This window comes from Ursus americanus, chromosome 5 (genome assembly GCF_024610735.1).
Source record: "Ursus americanus isolate L20-20 chromosome 5, mUrsAme1.1.p, whole genome shotgun sequence".
In the NCBI taxonomy this organism is placed as follows: domain Eukaryota; kingdom Metazoa; phylum Chordata; class Mammalia; order Carnivora; family Ursidae; genus Ursus; species Ursus americanus.
Window position 1 is genome coordinate 69,568,350 of NC_142131.1, and position 14,003 is coordinate 69,582,352.

Here is a 14,003-nt window from a genome sequence, read left to right on the forward strand (position 1 = left end):
ACATGTAGGTACTTACTGAATCCTTATTGATAGAGGATTTCATTTTTGCTCCAGTATGATTGCCTAGTCAGTCATTTTTATATGCACTGATGAAAATTCTAAGCAGAACTCGGGGGGGGGGGGCATTACTGAAAATTCCTTAGCATGATTAATGGTCTTTTAAAAAAAATCTAATTTTCATCTTCTTCTGGAGATTTCTAGAAAGAGAACTTAGGGAAAATCCTTACCGATACAGTACCCACACTTTCTGGTTTCCAGCCATGTCCCCATAAAAAAAAAAAAAAAACTGACTCTGGATAGCTAGTCTAACTAGAATATTAACATAAACCCTTGAAAAGAAAGTCATGGTGAAAAATAATTTCTTCTTCAGAGTTTAGGAAATAGCATAATTTTCTACCATCCAAATATTTTAAATTTTGGCCTTCCATTTGTTTTGAATTAATATGGCAAAGGTGTTCTAATTAGCCACAGGAAACTTATCTTCCAGGTAATGAAAAACAAATTGCATAAGCAACTACAAATAATACAAACAACACATTTATTTAGAAAAATAAACTGAAAATGCTGTTAGGTACAATTTCCCATGAAGCATAGATAAATGGCTATAAAAAACTGTTATATGTCAAATACAAATTACAAATGATTTCTTTAATTAAGAGAACAAATAGATGTTCAACACAAATGTATAGTATACAGTTCATTGTATCTGACTTCTTGGCTGTTAGATGATACAAAATGATCTTCACTAAAACAAACTTTGGATCCCTTCTTCATTCTTTGACCATACTTATGCTCTTTCCTTATTATTCTGTAGTTGTTTTTTAATCTGAGACAAGTCCATTTTTTTTAGAAGATAACTGAGTTTTACAGAAGAAAGAGAAAGCAATGTCTGCAGAATTCTTACATGTTTCCTTTCTGGACTCTCGCATGTAACTGCTCGTGGTCTCAAAACTCATGGGACCATCTGTGCAAATAACAGCACACGTCATTACCCTGAATGGAAGTGACAGTGCAAATATTAGAAGTGCATTGAGAAGTAATCAGTAAAAACTGGACTCCCCCTGCCCCTGCCCTTAACCAATATGGGGTGAAGGACTGAATGCAGAAATTTTTCAAGCAATCAACGACAATGCTGTTATTCCTTATGGCTTTGAGGGTGTGCACAAGAAGGCAAACATCCTCTCTGCAAACAGCAGCATTCTGTCCTAATACTGTTCATTGCTGAAATGAATACTGAACGCTCCTCTGTTCAGCTTTCTTTTTGTCTACATATTTTGAAATGCTGAATAAATCGGGCTAGAGATACCTCCTATCTCTATACTTTCACCTCCTCAAATGATAAATCAATTTTCTAGTTTAATTGCTGAATCTAAATTTTCTTGGGCTCACATCTGGGAATATTTATTTTTTTCCAAGGTAAAATAAAATGTTTGGTTTTGTTGTTTTTGACATTGTTGCCTTGCTTGTTTAGTCTTTTTCTTTCTTTCTTTTTTTATTTTTTTTTTATTTTCTTGGCAATTTCAGAGTGAAGAGATTTAAGGCTGTGGCTTTTTTTTTTTTTTTTTTTTTGCCCCCAGGGCTCTGCTCATGGCTGTCAGACTAGAGGCAGATGATTTTATGCAGACCGTATCAGTGATCTTTTGTGCTCCAAAATTGAGGGATTTGCTGCTCTATGATGGACAGGTTCCTGGTTACTTCAAAATTAGATCTGGCCTCAAGAAGTCATAATGATGAATCTGAAGTGAGAAAAATGAGCTGACATGCCTCCAAATAAAGATATTCCTCCCAATCCGAAGGACCTGTCAAAAGAAGGAAAACAAAAAACAAAAGATTAGTTGAAATATTAAACACAGTTTAACAAAAACACATTAAAATTATTAATGAGGCAATCATTTGTTAAGTGTATGCAAAATTTAAAATTATTTATCAAGGATTTTAAGTGCCTGAACATATAGTCTACTTATATTTTGTATATGAAAATATATGATAACTTAGTCATCAAAAGTTTTGCAGTAGCATGCTTATATTTCAATTAAAAGATTTTCTCTTATCTCTGGCTGTTTGTTAAACTTCAGATAAATTTGTCCACTTATAAATGTACTAAGTTCTCAAGATATTAAATTTTTCAGACTATAAACTTTTTATATATACCACTCTCAAAAACTATTTTATCAAGACATCACTTTAAGGTCATCTTTCATGCCATCTGTGTAGTCTAAATGTATTAACAGATTGCCAAAACAATGTCCTTTTCCTTGATGCAAAAGAGCTGCCAAAGAACTAGTCTTTTTTTTTTACTTTATGGATAGCTACAATACTTTTAAACTAGCACCTAAAAATCATTTAAATCCATATTTGTGATTAATGAATATATTTTTTGGAAAACAAAAAGAAAGAAATGTAACTATAAGTCTCACCCTGCCCACCTGCTATCAAAGATGCTTACCATCACTACATGTGTGTCTATGGTCTTCTCTTTAAGTTCCAATGTAATAGAGAATATTTATGCAATGACTATTAATAAGTCCAGAAAATTATTAAAATAAACCTGGTACCATAATCGATTACAAATTATTTAAAAAGTCAGAGACTGAGAGTAACAGCTCTAAGTATATTTTTAATCTCTTAAAGCCTGAGAACCCCTTCTCTTAACCTTTTCATTGGGGGGTAGGTGACCCCCAAATGTGTGATTTCTCCAGTACAAAACCACAAACATACACACGGACAACAGAATAAATCATTTAGTCCTTTTGTGACAAACTCAGTCATTACCATTCTATTAATTGTAACTATTTTTCATTACATTATTCTCAACTACCAAAACAAAGTCCTAGTATGAAATAACTTAAGCTATGAAAATGAAAAAAATAATCCTCTCTCTCATTTCCAAGATTAAACCTAGAAAAATCACCATATACAATTAATCAGTGTGTGTTGAGAGCTTACTCTGGTTCATCACTGAAGATGTCATATGAAAGATACAGTAATATAAGAAAATCTTCCACCATGGAGTTGCTTAAGATGCAAGAGTATGTCAACAGAGGAATGCAGAAGGCTGGAATGAACTGACTTATGCTCCCCTTAATCTAACAGCGTTACTAGCATCTGCCTATTTATGCCATTTTTGTGTCTTCTAGAAATAGAAGCCTCTATGTGTGTAAAGGAAATCGACATTCAAGCTGTTACTAACGTATAAGCAACAGTCCTGTAACAATTCTTTTTATTTTATTATTGAATAAAACCATGCAAAGGTGACTTTCTAAAAATATATCGAAACATATGCATGTACTTGGGGCAAAGATAATTAAATGTGCCAATTATATTTTCAGAGGTCTCTAGTCATCTACATTATTTTTCAAAGCTGGTGAAACAATCTATCATTCATTCAAAAATATGTATTTAGTACCCACGGTATACCAGATACTGCTGTGGGAACCATGGATATAAAAATGTAATCTGCCCTCCAAGGATAGTAGTATCAAGAATGTAAGGGGACACGCAATTATTTATAGTAGAAGCAGATTTGTGACATAGTATATGAAATAAAGAATGAGTGTAGGAGTAGTAGCCTGACTGAGAAGTGAGGAGTGGGTTGGAGCTTGCAAAAGTAATATGTTGCTAGTAGTTATGAAATAAGCGTATTTCAAACAGAGGGAAACAGGTGGGCAGAGGTAGAGGACAGCGTGGGGGCTTCATTATTGTGCCGCATAAAATTGAAAGGAGTATATTTTCAACTATATTTTGTTGCTTCTGGAGAGGCTGGCAGGGGCCAAGGTGTTCTTTTCTACTGTGTAAAAAAGTTTTTAGATTTTTATCCCAAAGGTAACGGGGAACTATTGAAGAACAGGAACTATTGACAAAGAGTGGCCGCAGAAGAGTGGAGAGTATTGGGGAAGGCGGGGAGAGCATACATATGGCAGATACTTACAGCAAAGGAATGGCAAAGCCTTCAGCTGAAAGCAATAACTTACAATCCCCATTGCAGACACACCCTTCGTGGCAAATTGAAGAGAGCAAAACAACCCATTCTTTCTTAATTAAATTAAGAGAGACTTTCATTCAATTTTCATCTATTTAAGATAAGAGCAACATTATTTGTGAAGCTTTTCCTGTTTTGCCAATATCTCATGGAAGCAGATATTCACCTCGCAGTCGTCGGTGAGCGTGGATTAAAAGCAGAGACTAAAATCTTCTACCCAGCAGACGTGTATACCCACTGATTGAATTCTAAGATTGGGTATTAGCAAAAAAACATTGAAGTCATACTGAGTTTTGAAGGTTTATTACAGTTTTCCAGACCTCTCCCTGTATGGGATCATATATCACATTCAATCTCTTAACCTCAGGCTCAAATGTTGTTTCCTACAGAAGAAAACCCCAAATAACTTTACATGTATAATTTGCAAATTTAAAAATTTCATGAACTTCCATTATGTTAGGTTTTAAAGTACAAACATTTTTAAACCTCTGCATTCCCTTTACTGTATGCTTGCTTCAAATACGGAGACAGGTCATACACCATTACAACTGTACAAGGTAAATACATTTCCTCAGCGTTGACATAAGGAAACATAAATCACACACACCAAGATCTTGTATAGTTAACAATGATTGGAAGCACTCAGGAAATGCTTTATGACCCATTCTTCAGATCAGTGGGTTAATTGCTTCATTCTGCTCAAAAAAGCTTTGCTTAAAACTAATTAAAATTTTCTTCACTTTCTTTGGATGGAAGAGATCCATGTTTTCAAGCAATTCAAGTGTCATTTTTTTAATAAATTTTTTCCAGATCCAAATGTGGTATACAAAATATGAGTGATAGTAGATAATTTTCAGACTTTGAGTCATTAAATGTCAAGTTAATTAATTTATATAAGTAGCACCTTAAATTAATTTATATGAGAGCATTTCAATGCAGTAAGGACAACATGATTTTAAAATGTCGAAGACAGCATGCAAAGCTAGGGAAAAGCTTAAAAAAATATTACAAAAATTTGTCCAAACAGAAGCGTCTCATAATTCTATATTTATTTGGACCTTGATGTAATTTTCATAATTCTCTTCTTTATAATCTATATTTATTAAATATAAATACAAAAATTCGTATGTATTGATTGCATATTGTTATAAAATATTTTATTAAAAATGTATGTTTAAGTATTTATTATCTTAAAATTTATGTAATTTAAAATATTTTTATGAGACAATGTGTCACATGTCTGCTGCATTTTAAGAGGTAGAAACCATGAAGAAAGCAAAATAATTTTCAAGAAAATCAGTCTTATTTCCCATTAAATGAACCGGAGCAAGACGTGTTCACTTAATTCAGTTAAATGAAAATGTATGGAAGACCTACTGTAAGTCAGGCATTACGCCAAGCACGGCAAATATAAGGACAGACAATTAGATTTCTACTACATCTAAACATGGAGCTAAATATTTCACACTTCGTTATAGTAAGCTATGAAGTAGATATTCTTACGATTTACCGGGTGAGGAAATGCTGGCTCTGGTGAGATTAAATCAAGGTCAATATTACCACCCACAAGCCAAATTCACTATCCCCCAAACCATTCATTTGATTCTGTAACCATGGAGATGAGTATTTGTGACAAATGGTATGGGTCTCATAGGCTAAAATATTTACTACCTGGCCCTTTACAGAAAAAGTTTGTCAATCCTGGTTGAATCTATTTATCTAATTTGTTATAAAATTACTTACCAATCCAACCTTTTATTTTTCCAAATGGATTGCCAATCATTTTAACAACATGTATTCAATGACCTTTACTTTGCTGTACTTTGATATGCTATTCTTAACACGTAAAATTCACATACCCACATGGTTGTATGTGGTGTATTTCTGGATGCTAGAAATTCATTTCCTCTCATTTCAGGTTCAGGTTTTTTATTGTAGCAAAACTTTAATATTCTGTGGGATAGCACTGAATTTCTGAAATAATTGGGGCAGAACAGGCACCTGTACAATATTAAGTTATCATATCAGAAATATGGTGGACTGTTACATTTATTTAGACCTTCGTTTTATTTTTTTAATGATTTATTCTAGAGAGAGAGAGACATGGGGTGGGGGGGGGGGTGCAGAGGAAGAGAATCTTCAAGAAGACTCCCTGCTGAAAACGGAGCCCAGCTTGGGGCTCCGTCTATAAGATTATGACCTGAGCAGAAAGCAAGATTCAGACACCGACTGAGCCACCAGGTGCCCCTAGACCTTCATTTTAGGGCTCTCGATAATTTTATCATTTTCTTCATAGACATCTTTAACACTCCTTTTTGAATTATTCCTATATTATAGCTTTCATTGGTATTTGGATGAAATAGTTTTTAAATTTATTTTGTATGTTTTTATCACTGATACTAAGGTATATACTGAATTTTTAAATATCCTTATATTCAACTAGTTTATGCCACTTTCTTATTGGTTTTTGTCTAATACCTTTTTCTCTCTTGTCTTGGATTACCTAGATCAGTAATCATATTGTCTATAAATGTTACTATATTTTTTTTTCAAAATTTAGATCTTTAACTTTTTCATTTCATTTTTTCATTTATTCATTTGTTTTCATAATTTTGACCTTTATCTTACTTCATTGTTTAGTTTCTCCAGTGCCATGTTGAACAGTGCCAGTGGTAAGAAATGGCTCATAAAATCATTTCAATATGACACCTTACTTGAGTGGAAAAGTTTTGGCTACTTTTCGTTTTCTTCTTTTGCTGTTGGTTGTTTAAATGTTTCTTAAAGCAAATTAGGTTATTTACATTTTTAAATAAATTTAACTATTTTATCCATACTTAAACATAGAAGTCTTAAGTGTTCTTCTTTCTGATTCCTAAAGTCACTCATTTGTTTCTTCTCTATTTTTTTTTTCTTCTTAATTTTTGATGGTGCTATAGATGTTTGTGTGCCCCCAGAATTCATGGGTTGAAGCCTAATCCCTGATGTTATAGTAGTTGGAAGTGGGGGACTTTGGGAGGTGAAAACATCATGAGAGTAGAACCTCATGAATGGGATTAGTGCCCTTATAAAAGAGAAGCCAGAAATCTCCTTCTCTCTTTCTCTGCCATTAGAGAATACAAGGAGAAGAAGGCGGTCTAGAAGCTGGAAGTAGGCTTGCACCAGACACCGAATCTGCCAGTGCCTGGATCTTGTACTCTCCAGGCTCCAAACCTGTGAGAGATAAATGTTTGTTGTTTATTTTTTTTTTTAAAGATTTTATTTATTCGACAGAGATAGAGACAGCCAGCGAGAGAGGGAACACAAGCAGGGGGAGTGGGAGAGGAAGAAGCAGGCTCACAGCGGAGGAGCCTGATGTGGGGCTCGATCCCATAACGCCGGGACCACACCCTGAGCCGAAGGCAGACGCCCAACCGCTGTGCCACCCAGGCGCCCCAATGTTTGTTGTTTAAGCCACCGCGTCTGTGGTATTTTTGTTACAGTGGCCCTACAGACTTAGACACATGGGGGAAAATCTATTTTGACATTCTTTTCAAAATAAAGTAATTTTTAAAATCAAGCTTTCCTTTTTTTATAGGTTTGATCATTTTTATATATTAGTGTTTTGTCTTTATTAGTTTTCCTTGTCTACCTTAAGATTTTATCTTTTTTTCAGTTTTTTGAGTTGTATGTATAGCTGTCATTTTGATTTTTTTTCATTTTTTGCATTTATTTGAAGAAAGCCTATTTCATAATCCACATTCCCAAATATTTATATTTCCTAATGTGAATAAGGGGATAGGAAAACATTTTCTCCTTCTTTGAAAAGAAAAATGACATTGAGTTAACTTTCTAGTTCTGTTTCCATAGAAACCCAACACTGGTGGGATGTCAGCTGTATTACTAGGCAACATTGCTTATAATAAAAATAAATCCTGATTTGTAAACTGCATCTGGTCTGGGGGGACTGTGAATGACTATAAATATCTCGTGGGATTTCTTGAGTGTGGTGCATTCTTGTAACTGCTGATGTTCTTTGCTTACGGATTATTGTAACAGATGTTGATTACTATTCTGGACATGGTAAGTGTTAGCCAGGGTAGATCTCACAACTACCCATGACCTCCTGAGCTGTCAGGTTGGAGAAAGACTCTAACCCTCGACCCTTGTGGGAACTCTCATGTTGAAAAATCACTGGATTCCGTCCTACTGGCATGCTGTGTGTCCTTCTAATGAAACCACTGTCAAGTGTGACGTATTGGGGTCATGAGATTGATTGTCCAATTGAGCCTACAACTACTAAGAGTTGGTGTTAAACATATGGAGATTCTTTTTTTATTTATGCATCTATCAAAATGTTATTGGCTTCATATTCTGAGAAGCGTAGAGGACTAAGGTTGGTCAGGAAGTAGGTACATGGGAAGATTGTGCATTGCCTGAAAATTGTTATGGAACTTGAAGATGTTAGTAACACCTGAGTCCCTTCCAAATGGTGCCAGTGATATCCTACCTGCACCTAGGAAGTCTGGCAAGAGAGAAAATTTTAAGTAAGAGACCTAGTATCCCTCCTTCAGAAAGAATTAACAAAAATACATAAAACGCGACAGTGGAAGAATTTGGGCAGAGTTTCCTTGAGATGTGAGAAAGAAAATTTCAAAGAACTTTCAATGATAAAAATTATATTTAATCTGGTTCTTAAAAGATAGGGAGGTAATATGTTACCAGTTTGAAAAAAAATGTAGGTAAAGCACTCTAGGTAGTCAGATAAAAAAAAGCCTAGGTGCATTTTGAAAAACATCATGTGTGGGGCTCCTGGGTGATTCAGTCGGTTAAGTGTCCAACTATTAAATTTGGCTCAGGTCACAATCTCAGGGTTGTGAGAAGGAGCCCCACATCTAGCTCCAAGCTCCATGGAGAGTCTGCTTGAGATGCTCTCTCTCCCTCTGCCCCCCCCCCCCATTCACGCGCCCTGTCTCTCTTGGTCTCTCTCAAATAAATAAATCTTAGAAAATAAATAAAAACATCATATGTTATTTCCTTTCATCCATTCAGTGAATCATATATGCCCATGTATCAGTTCCAAGTTACAGGAAGTTTTAGTTCTTATACTGATACATATAGAATTTAATACATATGATCAAATTAGGAAAAAGCCAATTATGGATGCACTTCACTGTCATCTTGAAGTTCTATTACACATTTAGCTACTTTGGGAAAACATCACTTCATGCTTCACAAATCATGAGTATTGAGAAAATCACCTTGAAAATAATCATTTTAATGTGAGGAAAAGGACACTGCTAATTCTAGCAAGGTGTTCTAAATTGACACAACTCATTTCTTCTCATGAATTATCGATAACACTTTCTAAAATATAAGTGAGACTCCCTGGCAGCTGCCCTGCTTTCCTGAGCCCAGGAGCTGTGCAGATTCTGTCTGAGGAATCTGTATATTCATGAACAAGACACACACCGATCAAATCTGTACGTAGCGCTCGCCGCACGTACAGGGGGATATTCAGTAAGCGTACGTGTGTCTGACAAAGCAACAGTCTACAGAGATGATACTCAAGTGTTAAAGGCCAGATGGTCATTTTGTAAAATAAGTACCTGATACCTTGAAATAGCACGCACCTCTCACCAGACCTAGCGCATCAGACGACATCCAACAACATGAGTTCCACATTATCAAGGCCAGCTACAAAATTTAGAGGGTCCGGTGGAGCAGGAAAAGCAGGGACTTATTCAAAAGTCAGGAGAAAAAGCTTTGTCCTTTCTTACTAGTGACTCTGTTTTTCTCTTTGCTCTTTAACGTCATGCTCCTTCGGGCAGAGGTTGAGTGCAGACCCCACAACCCCCCGCGGCTCAGCCTGGCCACTCAGAACACAACATCAGTGTTGGCCTCCATGGAGGGGGAGTACAGCACTGATCTCTTTATATAAGTGAGTGGCCCAGAGCTCATCTATGTGGATGATAAAGGTAGAATGAGGCATGAGGAAAAGCTTCAAGCCCCCCAAGGCGTTCTTCATTATCCCACAGGACTTCATGTACAAAACACAAATCTAACGATAAAAATATGAAGCCCTTCACTACAGAGCATTAAACCCCAAGTGTAAGCAGGTGTGGATACAGTGGGGGGTACTTCTGAAGACAGGGTCTTAAGCAACAGTAAGGGTCACATGTCCCTGAAAATGACCCTGCAAGTCTGTCCCAAATAGACTTCCATCTGTCCCACCCCAAGTCTTTACAATGGAATTCAAAATAACCCCAACCACAGGTCCAGCTTTGCCTCATCCTATGCTATATTGTGTTTGGTTCATTCAGAACATTCAAAAGTATGTTTCAGTCAGACACAAGTGACTACAGAAGAACAATGTACATGAACCATAAGGAGTAACATCAAAATCAGTTTAAGGAATGCTTTAAAATATTTCTGTGCCCAATCAATATTTTTATTCATTATTGTAGGTAGATTGCAACTGTCCACTTGTTAAGATTTTGACACTTTTACACAGCAAAAAAGAGTACATATCTACTAGCAAATTGGCCCTGCAAACTTTACCCTCCAAGAGAGTTTGTAAAGTCCATCTATGATATATAAACACTTGAAAAATTAATTTGGTGAAATTGGCTAAGAAAATTATTTATAGGTGGAAATAAAATATAGAACTTCTCATATCCATGGAACATCTGCATTCACACAGCAAAAAAGTACTCTATTATTTAAGCTCTAATAAGTACTCTATTATTTAAAAATAACTAATACTCTATTATTTATTAAAAATAATTATTTTTTACATATTTATATGCCCATATAGAATCACATTAGTTTGTAAAAAAGGTACTTTTCAATTTGCTTAAAACAAATTTAATGACCTAATTTTTAAAAATGATGAAAATTATATTTTATGAAAGATATTTATAACAGTAAAGTTATGATGTGCTATTTCAAAATATTAATAATTATTTCAATATATTTTAATATATAATTATTTCAATTTCAATATAAATTTTGATATTTCAATACATTTATATCATAAAAGACTATTAAAAACATATCTTAGAAGCCTAGCTCACACCTGTTTTGGGATATTTTTGTCAATCTTTTGAAAAATGTTATTACTAATAAATTTTATGATTAAATATCATAATTAAAGTTCCATAGAGAAGGAATAAATGATGAGAAAAATATGTCATTCTTTTCTATCCTTTTAGATTCCCAGTTGAAAATATTTCTTTGAAGAATACTTTCCAGAAATCTTTTTCTACTGCTCATTATGGGCACAAACCCACCAAATTGTCAGGAGTACTACCACCCTATTAACAAGTACAAATTCCAATTTGCACTTATAAAATATTCCTTCCACAGAATACATGCAATATATGCTTGCTTGCTTGCTTGCTTCATTCATTCATCATCCACCCATGCATCCACCTGTCCATTCGTTTACCTACATTATGTGCAATGCTGTGGTATTTCATCAGTATGGGATAACACTGAGTCTCTTATTGCCAAATATCCCCATTGATCAATTAGCAAATTCCTGCAAATCCTAAGTATAGTGCCTGTTATGATGTCATGGTTTTAGAGTCTGGAGCACAAAATTAAGTTCCACTCCCCAGTTGTTATAAAGGTCTGTCTAAGATAGTTTCTAAGACTCAGTTTCCCCATCTGTTGAAGAGGAGGAGGAGGAAAAGACATTAATATCTACTCCCCGGTTTTGATAAACAAAGTAAATGAAAACAGATAAAAACGATTTTGTGGTGCTCATATAGTTCCATTTTACAAAGAGAAACATATATAAATACATTGGGGACGGGTAGATAATTCCACCGGAATGCTGAACAATCTCCCTGAGAATCTGATTCCTAAAAAGATCTCAAGGCTGATTGGTGTATGTTGACATCTTGTGCCCCGTCTCTGACCACTGAGGGAGGCCACCAGAGTGGATTTGCCAAGAAATAAAAACAGAATCAAATAACTCTCTTGCCCTCTCTCTTCTGCTGTTAGTAACAATATCAGTATTGGCCACTTTTTCAACCAGAGTTATAAATACTTTCTAATATTTAAGTACATGAGAGCAACATCACACATAGTGTTGAAAGCACCGAAATGTAAATTAAATGCTAAAGGAACCAATTTAGAAGAACAGTCACCAGGATGCTTTTTTTCCCATGAACACAGACAAGCACACCCAATGAGGACATTTACTTCATTATATGAGGAATTCGGGGGTGAGGGGCACTCAGTTATATAAAATTGTGGCTGTTTGCTTACCCTAGATGCCTTGATCTTCACTAATGGTGTTCAGAGAACAGTTTTTTGTTTTTATTTATTTTCTAAAAAAAATCTCAGCGTTCATTCTGTTTTCGTTACTGTAAGCCAAGCAGGAATTTAGCTCATGCTAATGACTGTGAATTGTCTTGTCTAAAGCCAAACATGTCACTGACAACCCGTTCTTCCTAAATCCCCCTTTTCCTGCCCCTCCTTTTAATTTCCTTTTTATTCACTGATGTGTGCTGCACAGAGAAACAGTTGCAGCCAAACTGGAGAGCACTGTGAAATGAATGGCTGTGATATCTATCCCTCCTTTTGGCAACACTCCTTTGTGTAACTGCATGAAAGCCTGCCGAAGCTAATGTTAACACGTGCACATTCTACTGAGTTTCACTGGAAATGAGGCATGGTAGAAGAATGCATTATTTTTTCATGATGGAACGAGAGTACCTTCAATCGAAACAAAATTAAAATGCTAACATTGCTCCCTCCTCCTTGTTTAAACATTTCTGTCAAACCACATTCATTTTAGGTTTTTAATTTATTACATGAAACAAGCGGTAACAATGCTTCCTCCTCTAACATCCACCGATGTTTTGCAACGATTAAATTCTGTAGACAAGCAATAAAATGCTGCTCTCATCTTCATGAGATGGCATTTCCTTCTTCCTCTGGCTTTTAAATAAATGATCAGATGCCTTCTGTGAATTAGCAAGCTGGACTTTATGGGTTGCCTTTTTTATTAACCTAATACAATCAGGTTAACTAGTCTTCCCTCTCCAAACACAGACAGGGTTAGAAGTAGAGGACAGGAGGTCAGCCATGACAAATCTGCTGAATAAAGTTATGTTATAGACTGGAAAGGAATCAAGGATTCTCTTCCGTTATTAAACTCTCCGAAGCAACTGGACTTGGAAAAACACCCAGTTGCCTATGCCAAGACACCATCTCTATTCACCATGTCCTTTTCGAAAACATTGTACTAAAAAAGGAATTAGAAACAAAACAAAATAAAAAACAGTCTACTAAATTTTATTTTTCTTCTTCCAAAATGTTTTTTTATTTTAGGCATATATGACTGAGTGTTATAAGCTTGAGGATAGGAAAAATGTCTTGCAACGACTACAATAGAGTGGTATTTCTGGAAAGTCTGTAAAATGCCACATAGAGAAGGTCTCATATAATGGTATTGTTTTACTTAAGGGGAGTAAGATAATACTTAGAGTTTAACTGGCAGGCGTCCGAGATATTGTTCACTTAACTTGAGAAAGGCCCAATGTCCTACCACCTTTTCTTCCATCTTGCCACCATTATGAACAAGAACATATGAGAGTCCATATTTATACACCCACAGAACCAACAGAAAGCAGGTTACCCTTGTAAATAAGACAACTGAAAGACATGCAGTTTTTACCGCCATTAAACTTGGAGTTAATCAGAGGATGCTCTCAGGTTTTCTAACAGTATTTGCCATGATACCTCTTGAATACAATTCATGACATATCACTTTAAAAGAAGCAAACTACACTCTCAAAGTCCCACCATTGGATTATACTCAGAATTCAGTAACTTCAATCATGGCCAAACCACTGAAGCCTCAGTAACTCTCAATGCACTTTTGGTTCAGCTAGGGTCCGTCCTCTTTTATTTCCATGAACGATAGGCAAACAACCCCTATGATTCCTACATTTTCAATTACACGTTATCAGTGGAATTATTACTTTAATATAACCCCAGAAATCAGAGTGCTTCTGGATATAATGGATTTGGG

At 35.4% G+C, this 14,003-nt stretch overlaps 1 long non-coding RNA gene across 1 annotated transcript in view; it reads right to left on the bottom strand.

Moving 5' to 3' along the window:
• Positions 1-521: 521 nt before the first annotated feature.
• Positions 522-14,003, bottom strand: part of LOC123790425 (uncharacterized) — an 86,020-nt gene continuing 72,538 nt past the window's right edge. Inside the window, exon 2 of the long non-coding RNA XR_006779083.2 lies at positions 522-1,799. This is a non-coding gene — a long non-coding RNA (uncharacterized LOC123790425). The remainder of the gene's footprint in view (positions 1,800-14,003) is intronic.